Below are 15,169 nucleotides of genomic sequence, written 5' to 3' on the forward strand. Positions count from 1 at the left end.
TTTTTTTTTTGAGGCGGAGTCTCACTCTGTCGCCTAGACTGGAGTGCAGTGGTGCGATCTCAGCTCACCTGTGACCTCCATCTCCTAGAATCAAGTGACTCTCCTGCCTCAGCCTCTGGAGTAGCTGGGATTAATTACAGGTGTGTGCCACCATGCCCAGCTCATTTTTGTATTTTTAGTAAAGACAGAGTTTTGCCATGTTGACCAGGCTGATCTCAAACTCCCGACCTCAGGTGATCCACCCACCTCGGCCTCCCAAAGTGCTGGGATTACAGGTATGAGCAACCGCACCTGGCCCCCTCTTCTTCTTTTTTTAAATTTAATATGGTTTCTTGATTTTAAATCACTCACTTTTTTTTTTTTTTTTTAAAACACTGCATAGGTCAGGGAAAACAAGTCTGCAGGATGGATTTGGCCTGTAGGGCAACAGTGTGTGACCTCTGAAAAGAATGCAACATTTTTAGCTGCTAAGGACAGACTATTTAGCTTGGTTCAAAAAATTGAAATAATGCTTTGACTTTTTTTTTTTTTTTTTGAGACAGTCTCGCTCTTTTGCCTAGGCTGGAGTGCAGTGGTGCAATCTCGGCTCACTGCAAGCTCCACCTCCTGGGTTCATGCCATTCTCCTGCCTCAGTTGGGACTACAGGTGCCAGCCACTACACCCAGCTAATTTTTTTGTATTTTTAGTAGAGGCAGGGCTTCACTGTGTTAGCCAGGATGGTCTTGATCTCCTGACCTCATGATCGGCCTGCCTCGGCCTCCCAAAGTGCTGGGATTACAGGTGTGAGCCACTGTGCCCAGCCTGACTTTTAAAATTTACTCCTTGCTTCCTACTGTGGGTTCATTTCTACACAACTCCTTCTCTCTCTCAATATGATGCAACTATACTGGCTTTCTTTTAGTCTCAGAGATTCGTCTTTCTGCTTCACTGTCTTTATATGCCTTTAACCTGAAAAGCCACTCACTTCTTCATGTGTAAACCACTCCTCCCAAAAACCCTCGAACTAGCTAATTCCTACCCTGGTCGCTGTCTCAAGAAAGTATCTGATGATCTTTCCTAAACTAGATTAAGTACTCTGTTAAACACACTCTCAAGTGCTCTACCCAACAGTACTTGTCATAACTATAATGAAATAAATATTTCTGTAACCAGTTGTTTAATAAAATCCCTCCCTGGATTTAAAGTACTAAAAGGGCAGAAAATGAGTATATCTTGTTCACTACTATAGTCCAATCAAGCATGGCATATGATGCGCATTAATAAGTATTTAAAGGAAGGAATAAAAGCTTATTCTTACTATCACAGAAAAAGGAATGATTTAAAAGAAAAATTCTGAACTCTTTCTCTGAGACCAAAGGGGAGATTTTTACCCTAAAGAAAAAAGAAGCATATTTTTATTTGAACTTATGTTTATCTCTCTTTATTCAGTTTGTTAACTACTCTATTAAATACCTCTATCTTCCTACTGTGTCTACTAGATATTTTAGTATTGAAAATGCTATATTAAATCTCCCACTATGTAACTATATTTTGTTAAGTTAAACTTACATTTCAAATATTTCTTGCCTTTTATATTTAGCTATTTATTTGGTTTATAAAAAATTTTAGCTGTAACCCAGTTTTTTCCTTTGTCTTTCATTACTTTAGTATTTTTAACTTAAACTACTTTGTCTCGCATTAATATTGCCATTCTTTTTTTCTTTTTTTTTTTTTTTTTTAAATAAGCCATTTCTTGGTCGGGCGCAGTGGCTCATGCTTTTAATCCCAACACTCTGGGAGGCTGAGGCAGGAGGAATGCTTAAGCATAGGAGTCTGAGACTAGCCTGGGCAACATGGCTAGACCTCATTTCTATTAAAAATCTAAAAAATTAGCCAGGTATAGTGGCACATGCCTGAGATCCCAGCAACTAGTGAGGCTCAGGTGAGAAGAACACTTCAACCCAGGAAACTGAGGCTGCAGTGAGCTATAATCTTGCCACTGCACTCCAGCCCAGGCAACAGAGCGAGACCCTGTCTCAAAAACAAACAAACCCCAAACACAACTTTTCTTTTCTCAAATCTTTTTGCTTTTTTAACTTTCTTTCAAAACCCTTGGAGTAAGTCTTTAAATTTCATCTCCTTTACCACTTTATTCTCCCTTGGTGATTTCCACGTCTCAAGGATTTTAAACACTGTATATGCTAATGACTCCAGCCTGGACCTCTTTCCTGAACTCCAGACTGGTATATCCAACTGCCTATTTCGTATCTCCATTTGGATGTCTAACAACCATCTCAAACTTACTTCCAAAATAAATTCTTTATCCTGTTCTTCATGCTTCTTTTATAATACTCCTAATTTTGATTAAAGACAACTCATTCATCCAGTTCCTTTGGCCAAAAATCTTGTTATTATCCTTGACTCCTACCTTTTTTACACAATTTTTGGATTGTGAGCCTCTACCTTCAAAATATACCCCAAATTCGACCATTTCCAAGCCACCATGCTCCCTTCCTAGCCTCTTAATTGGTCTTTTTCACTCTTGCACTCCTTGGCAGTTAAACATAGCAACCAGAGATTCTATTAAAATACAGGTTGGATCATGTCACTCTTTTTGAAATCTTTCAATGACTTTTTCAGAGCAAAGGCAAAATCCTTATAATGATCTACAAGTTTTGAATATGAATAATAACATTTTAAACCAAAAATCCACCTTGATATTCTTTTCTCCTCTCAGTAAAATATATGCCTGTATCTTATTTGAGAAAACAATACATATAATATGTAAGTGTTATACAAATTGGTGAGAATATAACATTAGGTGAAATGGAGCAGAGGATTCTTTCTTTTCTCAGATCTCATACACTTACAACTCTTGAACTCAAGTCGTGATACAAAAGCAGATGATAGCATACTGTTAATCAAAAAGCAAATATTAGAGGGAGAATATACATATTTATAGGAAAAAGTGTTTATAGTTCTAATGTCAACAAAACCAACTTCTCCTTTCAAATCAAACCAATAAACATTTTGTTTCAGCTTCAGGAAAAATCGACTCCAATTATAGGTGCTCTGATTCTAATAATTGTTTAAATTTGTTCCCGGTAAAAAAAAATACATAAAACCATTTGCCCTATTACCAATTGTTTTCACTTGAATTTACACAATCTAAAATAATTGGTTTAATACAATGTGGCAGATTAAAAACAACCACATCATTAGTACTCATTGCACGCCTATACCAAAATATCTCACATACCCCATAAATACATATACTATGTACCCACAAAAATAAAAAATATAAACCACTAATTATTTGCTAGTCCTCATACTGAGGTAATGGCTAATTCCTTTCCTTTTGAATCTGGGCTGACCTTTGTGACATGCATGGTGAATAAAATGCAGCAGAAATGACCTTCTGAGATTCCCAAGGCTAGGTGGTAAGAAACCTTACAGCTTTAAAACAAACATGTTGACAATACTTTTTGGGAACCCTGATCCACTATGTTAAATGTCACATGACCATGAAAAAGCCATGCTGATGACGCTGTATGTAGATGCTATACATGATGTCTCAGTTGAACCCAGGCTTCTGGCTGTCTCTACTAAGGCAGCACTTATATGGGTATAGCCATCTGGAACTATTATAGCTAGCCCATCTACCAGCTGAATACCTCCAAGTAACCTCCATCCCTACCACATGAACAAAGCCAAGCCCTGCCTAAATTCCTGACCCACAAAATTGTGAGACATAGGAAAATGGCTGTTATTTTAAAACCACACTAAGTACTGGGAGTAGTTTGTTACACAGCAACAGATAACTGGAACAGTCAGTAACATTTATTTTTGTTTGTTTTTAAATCAAAATGGCAACAAAGAAGTTTTCAAAGGTACATTTACAGTGTGCAAAAGTGGTAAAGAATTCACGGAATGAGCCAAAGGAATTAAGTCAGGAAATATGTTTATTCTCATATTCAGGAAGGTATTGCCGTGGTAATGGAGAAACTACTGACGTGACTGAGTCATCAATGAATTAGACGTGAGAATGGGTATGAAAACGAGAAGAAAATATTCATAAATGATACCTAGCTAAATGAGCATAGCAGGAGGTTAAAACAAATCTATGACTTAGAAGTTTGGGAGATAGGGTATGGAATGTTATGTTCTTGGTCTAGTTGGACAGAAATAAATAAGAATGGAAACCAGGAAATGTGAGTAGAATATAGGCAAATGAACAGACAATGGACCATAAGTTATACAGGATGGATATATGTTCTCTTAGCTCAGCCTCAAGAAGAAACAGCCTTCTAACAATATGCAATAGCGGCAAAAACAGGTTTTTAATTATAATTCTGCCACGCACTAGTTGAATGACTTTAAGTTATTTACTTAGTCTCTCTGAAGGTTTCTCATATAAAGTGAGGATAATAGTGCCTCCCTCACAGAGTTATTTTAAAGATTAATGAATTGGCCGGGTGCGGTGGCTCACACCTTTAATCCCAGAATTTTGGGAGGCTGAGGTAGGTGGATCACCTGAGGTCAGGAGTTCGAAACCAACTTGACCAACATGGTGAAACCCTGTCTCTGCTAAAAATACAAAATTAGCCAGTGTGGTGGTGCATGCCTGTAATCCCAGCTACTCAGGAGGCTGAGGCAGGAGAATCGCTTGAACCCGGGAGGCAGAGGTTGCAGTGAGTCAAGATCGCGCCACTGCACTCCAGCCTGGGCAACAAGAATGAAACTCCATCTCAAAAAAAACACAAAAAACAAAAAACAAAAAAATTAATGAATTAATGTATGTAAATTAAGTGTAAAAGACAATAGATATTAAGTTTGGAGATATGATATACTAGAAAAAAGTGTGTTTTAAAGTATTACTATCAATACTATTAATAGGTAGCATCACTCATTTGAGTACCTTCTATATGCCAGGCATTCTGCTAGATTACTTTAAGTAAACATTAATCTTCAGCAGATTCTTGTCACAGACATTGACCTCCCCACTTCATACTTATGAAATAACTGCATAAGTGGACAAAGTAACTGCTTAGTAGCATCGTAAAATATTTTCCTTTAAAAATACAATTATTGTTTCTTAACCCGATGACAGTAGGATAAAAGATATATAAAATTTTACTGACAAAGATACTGGTATAATGGACGTAAGTAGTCAAAGAAAAAGGACTTTAATAGAGGCCCCCAGGAATTATTATAGAAAATAAAAGCAAAATGGAAACATCTAAGGTGGGGATAGAACAAGGAAATCTTAAAAGGGAATGTGAGATGAGAGTCTGAGGAAAAATCTATTTCTTGTATTAGCTAGACTGGAGATTTTCTGTCACTGTTGATAGTAAGAGCAGTTAGTGTCAGCTATGTACATTACTAGCTGCTTTACATTCATATCATCATTTAATTTTCAAGGCAATCATGCAAAGCAGTTATCATTCATTTCATTAAAAATTTAGTGAGCACCTACTAGGTGCCAGACATTGTGGATACACCTACACACAAGATAATAAAGTGTTCCTGACCAAACCAGCTGGCAAACTATTATAGAAATGGAAACCTTTTCAAAGAAGTTACAGTAATTTGCCTAAGTTCACACAGCTAATAAAGACCAGAATCAGAATACGAATTCAGATCTTACTCTAAAAGCCTATGTTCTCAACCACTACACTTACTGACACAATAAAAAAAAAAAATTCCGTAATGCTGACAAGCTACAAAATTATTTGAACTGATAAAAAATTTTCTCAAGAAACATTCAATAACACACTAAACATTTTCTTAATCATCCATAATTAATAATTTATTAGTTATATTTAAATTTATTTCAATAATATTCCATGCTTACTGTAGTTGTAATATTTAAAGATTAAAAATCTGGGTATTAGTTCAAGAGGAAAACAGCTATTATCCAAAGTTAAGAGCTATATTCATTGAGTTCTATGTTATCTGATCTAGTCTGATTAATCATTTAAGCAATCATGTTAACAAATAAGATAATAATAACAGATCTTAGGGGAAAGCAAAAATGTGAGTGAACAAATTATAACAATGTCATCTATAGGACAATTAGTAGAATACAGATAACTTGGAACTTGCAAATATAATCCTTAACCACTTTAAAGAAAGAATTGATTCACTCAAAACTGCATCTTGCTCTATTCATTTATAAGACTAGAAATTGCCAGGACTCAATTTGCAATTTTTATATCATATTATATATGAACTTCCTACAAATAGCAGTGAACATTTTCACAGCCTCAGGGTGTTAATTGGGCCTTAACACTTACTATTATCCCCTTAAGAGTCTCATTTATATCAATCAGTTGGTATCTAATACAGACATTACACAGAAAGCCAAAACAGGTTAATCAAGACTACTTCTTTGCCTGCAGAAAAAGCTTATTCTGGATGTAAAATTTTTAAAGTAAGAGTATTTATAGGAATAACTAAATTCTAAAGTAAATAACCAAAGACCACATAACGTTTCAGGCCACAGAAAAAAGAATGAATATAAAAGCAAGAAATTGGTCAATTTCCATAAAGGACCTTAATAAGTATTTTTAATAATAGCTAACTAACTAACATTCAAAGATTACTCCAGTTATCAGATCAAGAGCTATCAAGATAATGTACTCAACTTATTCATGAAAAGAAAAAATAAATATATATCTCAGAGAATAACATTATTGAACTTGAGAAGCCAGCCATATATATTATTTTTGTTGTTGTTGTTTGTTTGTGTTTTTTGTTTTGAGATAGAGTCTCACTCTGTCATCCAGGCTGGAGTGCAGTGGTGCAATCTCGGCTCACTGTAACCTTTGCCTCCTGGGTTCAAGTGATTCTCCTGCCTGAGTCTTCTGAGTAGCTGCGACTACAGGCGTGTGCCACCACGTCCAGCTAATTTTTGCATTTTTAGTAGAGACAGGGTTTCACCATGTTGGCCAGGATGGTCTCGATCTCTTGACCTTGTGATCTGCCCGTCTCCACCTCTCAAAGTTCTGGGATTACAGGTGTGAGGCACCAGCCCTGGCCAAGAAGCCAGCTTTAATTGGTTTAGTTACAACAACTCTTTTCTTTAAAATGTATTTTTCTTTAACTTTGTTTACAGAGATATTACTGGAAAGGACCTAAAAGTACTTAAAGGTGGTAGAAAAGAAGTATGTAGTTCAAATCAGTCACCCTTTAACATTCCCTTTATCAAAGGTAAGGAAAGGTAAACTAATTTCCCAAGGGTTTGCTTTTCAGCATTTATCTTCTCAACAAAATTGCAATGGTACATAAAATCGCCAGGTCTAGGCATAACAACCCTAACAATTTAAATGTTTTATAAGTCATAATAAGTACATGAACGTCAGAGTTCATCACTGCACAACTTCATAAAATGAGTAAGAAAGTCAAATCCAGGACTTTCTATAACAAAACCTGTGCTTTGTGCAGTAATATCAAATATCACCAATAGACAGCCAGAGTGAATTTCAGAGAAGTAAGTGTCCAGTACACTTGACACTTCCTACATTTCATATTAAGTTAAAAGTATAATACTTGACAATGGCCGAAAGAAAATTGACCCCCCCCGTTTTGTTTTTTTACATGGCTCTTAAGGACTCAAAATACTTTTTCTATGAATATACTACTCAAGTGGGTAACCTCAGATGAGATTTCACCTAAATGAATAGCACGATTTTTCTTATTGAAAAATCGAACCAACAGGTTTAGGGAAAGAGTATAAAAATTATGATAAAAATCCAATTTTTAAGAAACGGGTCAAAATTCAAGGTCATTATACAAAAAATAAGGGGGTGGAAAATGGGCAGTGATAGAAACTGGTAACGTATTTTTAAGAAAAACATTGAGGGGGCCAGGTGCTGTGGCTCATGCCTGTAATCCCAGCACTTTCAGAGGCCGAGGCGGACAGATCGCCTGAGGTCAGGAGTTCAAGACCAGCCTGGCCAACATGGTTTAACCCTGCCCCTACTAAAATAACAAAAATTAACCAGGCGTGGTGGTGGGAGCCTATAATCCCAGCTACTCAGGAGGCTGGGACAGGAAAACCACCTGAATCCGGGAGGCAGAGGTTGCAGTGAGCTGAGATCACGCCACTGCACTCCAGCCTGGGTGACAGAGCAAGACTTCGTTTCAAAAAAAAAAAAAAAAAAAACCCAAAAACAAAAAAAAAACACATTGAGGAAAATGTATTTCAACAATAAAAAGTTAATAATTTCTTGCCCCCCCATTTTATTTTTGAATTATCATTTATCAAAACTCAATATAGTTAATGTTTTTAAGCATCAATTAATTCTGTGCTGGTCCCATTCATTTTGGAAAGCTGGCATTTTCATTAAAATAGCTTTATAAAATATAGGATTTTACTCCCGTGGCAAATGAATTCTCCTTTCTCTAACTGAAGGCAAACTAAAATCCTGCCTACTTTTTTTGTAAGCTTCAAAACTGGGAAAGTGGTGACAATATGAACTTATCTCAACAAATTTCCAAGTCCTAAATCATCACTTGTGATTTTGTCCTGGCAAGAACATAAATTAAAGAAAAAGTATGCCAAGAACAATAATTAATATTTTTATGGTGAAGGCAGGCATAGAATTATAAGACAACAGTTCCAAGTGAAGACAGTACTTTTTATTTTGCCTTAGTGTGAGTAGTATAACAGACTATGTCACCAGACTAATAGTTCTATATATACTAGTTCTAATGATAATTTTACTAGTTTTAAGATTTCATCCTAGATTTTTATATCCACTCTATTTCAAAATAGTCATCAAACCACAATCAATATCTACTCACGGAAATATCAGTAATGGTTTTTATTTTTTCAGGAGATGAAATTTTCCTTTTCAAGAACATATAATGCACTTTAGGTCCGGGGTAAAAATGTGGTGTAGGATGAATTTTTCTTGGTGAATGTGGAGGAATGGGGAAGACACTTAAAAATTAGCTAAGAAAACTGGGGTATATTATTTGATATTGAGGAGAGAATAAGGTAATCTGAAAAAATTTTAAAGATAGGTAAACCTAACCCATGGTAAAATGTAATTTATAGTATGGTCCTGAATGACAAGATCAAAATAGCAAAAGCAAAAGATAATTACAGCAGCCAAAGCAGAGAATAAGAATGTAGAAGAAAGTGACAACTATAGTAGCAATAGAGAGGAGAAAATGAGAGAGTAAGTCCAGGCAGTCTTTGGAAAAAAAAAAAAAAATTAAGGAACAAAGAAGATATGTAAGGTGCCAGACACCAGTTAAAGATGCCACGTAAAGTATACAAGGTGGTCCAGCTATTGAGAGGAGGAACACAGTAGTTAGTGGTGGGTAATCACAGCAGCAGACAACATTTTTCTTTGCTGAAAGATATTTATAAAACGATTCCATTTTAATAGCAACTAGTAGCAAAGAACATAATACGCCACGTACATTCTTTGAAATAGGTATGAACAAAAAGTGGAAGCCTGATAATATTCATTTCAGAACATTGTTTCTTGTTCTATATTAGTGCTTTCTTATCAAAAATAGTAACAGTCATTAGATTCCCAAGTTCGACCTATTAAAAAATTAAAGCATCAACTTTAAACTTACAGTCAAATATCAAAAGTTGAGAGTCACATTTGTCCTAAAGCAATATGCTCATTACTCATTAAAGGTCTACCTGTATGATTTCACCATATCTGAGTATCATCAGTGTACCATTACTTACGTTTTTCTTTAAAATGGCTATTTGATGAAATACACAAATTGATAGGATGCTTGTAACAAGTGCTTCTCAAGTGACACAAATCTAAATGCACTGCAAGTTCTGTCATCATCAATTTATGCTTTCTTAGTCTCTGAAAACACATACATTTGTGTCACTTGAGAAGGCTTTTTTTTAATCCCATGAAATCAGAAGTATAACATGTAGTTATATTTTTTTGATATTCATATCGCCTTACAAAAAAGCTGCCTACAGTAATAGCTTAAAAAATGAGTATTTCTATCCTGAAAATGGTAAAATAGTATTACCACTAAACATACAAAAGAAACTTCAGTGAGTCTCAAATGTTACAACCCATTTTAGAAATCACAGGATAAAAAAGAATACCTGACAACAAGTTTAAAAGATATTTTAAAAGGCATCCAAGATAGTTCTATTAAAGTCTGTATTTAGCTTACTGAGTCATCTGGTATTGATAGCTGCAGATACCTATTTGTGTACTTAAATTCTAATCCTGTGAACACCGCAATTAATAAGAATCTCTATGTTCAATATCAGAGGTTTTTCATCATGCATATGGATCAATTTGCTATGTTAGAAAAAAAGTTGAGGATTATTTGCTTATTTTTAAATGAAAATATCTTGTTTCTCAGTCAGGCATCTGGCACACAAAAACTTTGCCTACAAAATTGAAAGCTCCTTTTCTATTGCAATAAGCACTGTAACCATCACAGGATGTGTTCAAAATCATGCTTTTTAAGTAAGGATTAAAATAAAGTTCACAGAAGCACATGGTAAGGAGAAAAAAAGTAATACTGGGTGCAGTGGTACATGCCTGCAGTCCCAGTCACTAGGGAGGATGAGGTGGAAGGATCACTCAAGTCCAGGAGTTCAAGGCCAGCCTGGGCAGTTTCATGAGACCTTATCTCTTAAAACAAAGAGAGGTAGGAGAGAAATAAAGATAATAGGAGACATACTATATCAGCATAATAATGTCAACTGAAATACATGGAAGGGCAGTCTTTCATTCTGAAGATACACCTTTCCTACTTTACCTTTTGGTATTAAAATGTCCTCTCTTTTATTAAAATAATTTTTTGGGGGAATAATTTTTACAAAATTGTCCTTAGCAGCATAAAAACCTGGTTATCCTGTATTAAAATGTAAATGATTGGTAAAATTCACTTAAAAAACAAAATGGTGTAAAAATTGAGGGCACTTCTGTGGTTTTAGTGAAACAACTGATATTAACCTGGCATGTCCAATTCAAAAACCCAAAGGGATACTTTATTTTAGTCAGGTGCTTAATTAATTGTATTGTTAAAAAGTTTCGCTGGGCGCGGTGGCTCAAGCCTGTAATCCCAGCACTTTGGGAGGCCGAGACGGGCGGATCATGAGGTCAGGAGATCGAGACCATCCTGGCTAACACGGTGAAACCCCGTCTCTACTAAAAAAATACAAAAAACTAGCTGGGCGAGGTGGCGAACGCCTGTAGTCCCAGCTACTTGGGAGGCTGAGGCAGGAGAATGGCGTGAACCCGGGAGGCGGAGCTTGCAGTGAGCTGAGATCGCGCCACTGCACTCCAGCCTGGGCAACAGAGCCAGACTCCGTCTCAAAAAAAAAAAAAAAAAAAGTTTCAGAAAAAAAATTGTCGGTTTCTTTCAAACTAAAGCAATGAGTTAGTAAATAACTGTGAAAATTGGGGTTATCTTCTGCCTAACTTATGAATAAGAAAAACAAACTCAAACACCTACATGAACTTGTAATAAAGAAGAAACTTGCCAAAAGGCAATTACTTACTTTTATTAGGAAACCTCAAATTTGGGTAAAATATAATGAGAAAACAAATTTCACTAACTTTCCCTTTCTTCAAGAAATAGCTTTTTGGAGAAAGAAAGGACAACTACCACAAATGAAATGACAAACATGGTTCATTTCCAACTGAGTGATGCTGTTCCTCATGTATTTTTCCACTGGAGATAATGATGAATTAAAGAAATGGACTTCAGATTATTTCCTTTTAGTTTGTGTTCTATCAATGATAATAAATGATAAAATATAATTTCACTGACTTATAAGCTAACAGCTGGGTTATTAGGCAGTTTGATACAAATGCCTAAGACTTCCTGGTATGTTTAGGATCACTTCCACAAAAGATGAAGTCACTTGTAGCATCACTTCCACAAAAGATGAACTCAGTTTTGGAGATACTTGGGCATGTGTTACAATGTATCACTATGATAAAATTTATAACATCTTTATATGTCAAAACAAAGGTCAGAGATTACTTAAACATGAAAGCTATCTTTTGACTATAATTGAACAAAAGTTAAAACTACTAAGCTAATAAACCTGCTTCAAACATGTAAAGCTTTAAACATTTTAAATATTAAAATGTAACTCTCTCCCCTTCATTCTATAGTTATGATATAGCTTTGGTGTTTGTTCATAAGAGTACGATTTTGAGAACAAAACTCCAATCAGGAATTACAGGGTCATAACAGACTGTTGAACCTGTACTGACCTGAGAACTTCATCTAGTAAGAGATTTTGGTTTACAATTTACCTAATTCAATAAAAAGAAGTGTGCAGGAAGGGTTGGTACAGGGATCAAGTCAACTGAAGAATCTGGTTAACTGACTTTGTTTATAACTAGATTTAAAATAAACATCCTAAAATTAAATACAATTTAAAATGTTTTCTGTTGTTTGTGATTCTATTAAAATTTTTAATATTAGAAATTAATTGTAGTGCCATATCTTAGAGACATAAACGTTACTAAAGTTTATATAGATTTCATCAATCTATTATATGTAGACATTTCAAATGTGTTTAAGATAAACTATAATATAAGACATTTTGGACATTTGTTTAGAAATACGTTAGAATTTATACCTTTGAGTAATGTCTAACTAATTAAGTGCCCAAGAATAAAAGAATGATTATATACAGGGCTAACAGACTTCATTCTGAAAAACAGTATGTAATGCTATTTTTTAATGTAAATAATATAAATTTTAAGAAAAAAATTAAAATCTGAGAAAAAACTTTTTAAAAATCTAAACAAAAGTTTTAGGTTAAAATAGTATTTAAATGTAGTTATCATTAAATTTAAATGGCAAAGCAAAATCTCAAAACTCTACAAGCTCTCCAAGTGATAGCCTCTGTAACTCTGGGCAAATCACTAAACTTCTCTCAAAATCAGTTTGCATTTATTATATAGTTTTGAAAGTAATAAATAAAAATGGATTATGTGAGAAATAGTCAATATATAAGAGGAAAGCCACTGTTTGTCACTAAAAGTGATTCAGGTTGAGTGTCAATGCTTGGAACCAGAAGTGTTTCAAATTTCGGATTTTCAAATTTTGGGACATCTACATATACATAATGAGGTATCTTGTAGATGGGAACCAAGTCTAAACACAAAATTCATGTATGTTTCATATACGCCCCATACACAAATCCCAGAGTTAATTTTATACAACACTTATAATACTTTTGTGCGTTAAACAAAGTTTTGACTGCAACCTGTCATGAGGTCGGGTGTGGAATTTTCTACTTGTGGCACCGTGTAGGCACTCAAAAAGTTTTGTATTTTGGATCATTTTGGATTTCAGATTTTTGGATTAGGGATACTTGGCCTGTAACACCTTTTAAGTACAACTTAATAAGCAGAATTATGGCAACAATGGCCATTATCCATACGTTTAAAGACTACACATATTTCTTTACTTTTTGTGTACTTAAATTCTAATCCTGTGAACACCACAATTAATAAGAATCTCTGTGTTCAATATCAGAGGTTTTTCATCATGCATATGGATCAATTTGGTATGTTAGAAAAAAAGTTGAGGATTATTTGTTTATTTTTAAACGAAAATATCTTGTTTCTCAGTCAGGCATCTGGCACACAAAAACTTTGCCATAGGTAAAGACTACACATTATTTCTTGAGATGAATTACAATATGTGACAGAGACATTTACTGTTCACCAACCAACCATGTGCTTCCCACATGTCCCAGACACTTTCCAGCAGGGTAAGGTAACTAGTTCTGGTTACTAGGCTGTGAGTGACTGAATGACCTGGGTGTCATTTCATGGCTGAAATATTTAACAGCCAACAGAAGACCCTCTAGCGCTTTATTTCCATGTGGTGGTCACCGTGGAGGCCTAATGTTCCAGGTGTACAGATATACGCTGTCAGAAATTCCATCAGTGTGATTTCTTGAGCTACTGTATGGAGTAGATCTATTCCCTGACAAACTATTGGATAGGTAATGTGAGCAAGAATAAACCCTAGTTGTATTAAATAACTGAGATTATATCATATTCTAATACAGAGTTTATTAATAATAGATTATACAAATAATTTATTCTGGTCCATTTACTTAGTAAGTTTGCCTGCAAAGAGAAGAACCCCAGGATAAACCAGCTGCTATACAGTGAATGCTATTTTGTCTTAACAATTTCCCATAATAGAGAAAAGCACAAACATGTAATAAATACAATTGTATTCAACCTCTAATATACTACCATATGCAAAAATAGATTAAGAAAACCAGGCTGGGCACAGTGGCTCACACCTGAAATTCCAGCACTTTGGGAGGCTGAGGCAGAAGGACTGCTTGAGCCCAGGAGTTCAAGACCAGAAAAATTGGGAGTTTCTCTACAGAAAAATTAGTCAGCTGTGCTGGCATACATCTGTAGTCCCAACTATTCATGCGGCTGAGATGGGTGGATGGCTTGAGCCCAGGGAGTAGAAGATGCAGTAAGCTGTAATCATGCCACTGCATGTCAGCCTGGGAGACAGAGCAAGACAGTCTGTCTCAAAAAAAAAAAAAGAAAGAGAAAAAGAAGGAAATAAGAAAACTAGGCACTTTTATAAAAATACATATTTACATAATAAGATGTACTTACAATGCAAACCACATTTGCTTTATCACTTTACACATACTTTTTTTGTGTGTGCTGAACCTCTGGAGTTGTTGCATTATGGCACTTTACCCTACGTAAAAGGACATTCTCCTATACAACAATAAATTATCAGACTTTAATATTGTTACTATTATCTAGAATACAATCCATATTCAAATTTCTCCAATTATTCCAATAATTTCCTCTAAAAAGATTATCTGGAATCAATCAATCAAATCAGGTTGCATTTGGTTATCATGTCTCTTTTAGTCTCCTTTAACGTTGAACAATTCCACAACCTATATTTTTAATATTTCAAGATAGACATTGTTGAAGACATTTTAATGCCAATTGTTTTTCACAGTGTTCCTCAATTTGGATTGCTTTATTTCCCCTCATGACTAAATTCAGGTTGAAAGACACTGTTTCTATAATAAAAACAATAACAGAAAGTAAACCATAACAAATACTTGGCTAAAGGAAACACCAGAGAAAACAGTGAAGAAAAGGTTTTAAAAATCAACAATACGATGGGCGCGGTGGCTCACGTCTGTAATCCCAG

General features: G+C 35.0%; 1 protein-coding gene and 1 pseudogene across 6 annotated transcripts in view; both read right to left on the reverse strand.

Moving 5' to 3' along the window:
- Positions 1-15,169, reverse strand: part of LOC105473083 (NIPBL cohesin loading factor) — a 214,539-nt gene that overhangs the window by 141,755 nt on the left and 57,615 nt on the right. The window lies entirely within an intron of this gene.
- Positions 1-15,169, reverse strand: part of LOC139363903 (keratin, type I cytoskeletal 18 pseudogene) — a 54,377-nt pseudogene that overhangs the window by 12,225 nt on the left and 26,983 nt on the right.

The sequence above is a fragment of the Macaca nemestrina genome, chromosome 6 (assembly GCF_043159975.1).
Source record: "Macaca nemestrina isolate mMacNem1 chromosome 6, mMacNem.hap1, whole genome shotgun sequence".
Classification (NCBI taxonomy): Eukaryota; Metazoa; Chordata; class Mammalia; order Primates; family Cercopithecidae; genus Macaca; species Macaca nemestrina.